Source organism: Bison bison, unplaced genomic scaffold, assembly GCF_000754665.1.
Source record: "Bison bison bison isolate TAMUID 2011002044 unplaced genomic scaffold, Bison_UMD1.0 scf7180017864274, whole genome shotgun sequence".
NCBI lineage: Eukaryota > Metazoa > Chordata > Mammalia > Artiodactyla > Bovidae > Bison > Bison bison.
Window position 1 is genome coordinate 2,665,039 of NW_011494846.1, and position 2,213 is coordinate 2,667,251.

Sequence of the window (2,213 nt, forward strand, 5' to 3'; positions counted from 1 at the left end):
TCACTCAGTCGTGCCCGACTCTTAGCGACCCCATGGACTGCAGCCCACCAGGCTCCTCTGTCCATGGGATTTTCCAAGCAAGAGTACTGGAGTGGGTTGCCAGTGCCTTCTCCGTATGTACTTTAATAGCTGTGCAAATATAGGAGTGGGTGGGCTTCCCAGGAGGCACTAGTGGTAAAGAACCTGACTGCCAATGCAGGAGACATAAGAGGTGCAGGTTCAATCCCTGGGTCAGGAAGATCCCCTGGAGGAGGGCATCTTGCCTGGAGAATCCCATGGACAGAGGAGCCTGGTTGGCTACAGTCCAAAGGGTTGCAAAGAGTCGGACACGATGTAGTGATTTAGCATGCATGCATGCGTGCCATCCTGATGCTGGGATGGTTTTAAGCAGAGAAAGGGGAACAGATAGGGGGAGGGCTTCAGACAGAGGAAAGAAGGGACAGAGGGAGGAGGTGCATCAGGAATTAGCTGTTGTGAGCAGGAAGCCCAGGACTTGCGTTGATGGCATTTTCTCTCTTTGTGCAATAATAGACAACGTTCTCTTTGGGGGGATTTATGGGGTGCTGAGGACTGGAGATTTCTAGACAGTGAATAATGCCTTAACGGTCATCCTGTAGAATGAAAGAGGAAGCTCACTAGCTTTCTGTCACTGTCAGGAGCCTGCTTGGGTTTAATAACAAGGAACTGATGAATCAATCCATCCAAGCGAGATTGGTTCTAAATACAGCCCTTCTGTCCATGATACAGACAGAATCAGGGGGAAGCGAGGGAAGAGTCACCCAGCAGACAGGGTCAGACACTCTGCTAAATGGGTTGTTGGGTAGGGGAGCAGGAATGTGGGTGTATCATGGCTGGAGCAGGATGGATTTCACCGGAGTGAAATCTCACCCTGGAGTCACATCTTGTCTGCCAGGAGGAGAAAGCCACTTGCTTTTCCTAGTGAACAAAAGCTGAGCTTGCATGAACATCTCTGGAGAGAAATGTGTTTGTGCATTAGGCTGGTAATTAAAGGCTTCTAATAAACCAAGTCTCATTACTCAGCTTAAGGAGCTGCCTAGAGAGCATCTGACATGGTGTCAAGTGTCGGCTCGGCACAAAGCTGAGCTGGAAGGGGCCCAGCCCTGGGGGTAGGGCACGGGCTGGGAGCTCGCGGAGACCTGCCTGCTAGGCCACCCCTGCTAGGCTGCACTCTTGGGAACAAGCAGATCCTTACACTGCTCAGGCTTCCTTGTTCTCTTTTCCAAATATTGAAACAGGCTGTAAAGCACAGGGCTGTGTCAGCTGCCTGATTCAGTGAACATTACAATGGTTAATTGTTGAGACCTCAATTGTTGTTGGGAACCCCATGCAGGTTACACTGTCTCAGCTGTGAGGAAGGCTGCTGCCAGCCATTCTTCACTAGCTGGCAGGAGAGTCTTGTTAGCATCAAAGTTCAGATAAGGTAACACCATCAGTTGCTTCTCCACAAAATAGAGCCTGTGGTTTGCACTTCACAAATGTTTGTGTAATTAAATACTTTCACTGGGGACAGGGATAATACTACCTTGGTTCTGGAAAATACTTTCTAGTTTGCAAAGCACTTTTCACTCCTATCATCTAATCCCCCCTTTGCTGTCAAGTGTTATTTCTTATCTAGAGTAGGGATAGTATTAATATTAGCGACCACCAACACCACAATCAGATTAGATCAGATCAGTCGCTCAGTCGTGTCCGACTCTTTGCGACCCCATGAATCGCAGCACACCAGGCCTCCCTGTCCATCACCAACTCCCGGAGTTCACTCAGACTCACGTCCATCGAGTCAGTGATGCCATCCAGCCATCTCATCCTCTGTCATCCCCTTCTCCTCCTGTCCCCAATCCCTCCCAGTATCAGAGTCTTTTCCAATGAGTCAACTCTTCGCATGAGGTGGCCAAAGTATTGGAGTTTCAGCTTTAGCATCATTCCTTCCAAAGAAATCCCAGGGCTGATCTCCTTCAGAATGGACTGGTTGGATCTCCTTGCAGTCCAAGGGACTCTCAAGAGTCTTCTCCAACACCACAGTTCAAAAGCATCAATTCTTCGGCGCTCAGCCTTCTTCACAGTCCAACTCTCACATCCATACATGACCACTGGAAAAACCATAGCCTTGACTAGACGGACCTTTGTTGGCAAAGTAATGTCTCTGCTTTTGAATATGCTATCTAGGTTGGTCATAACTTTCCTTCCACGGA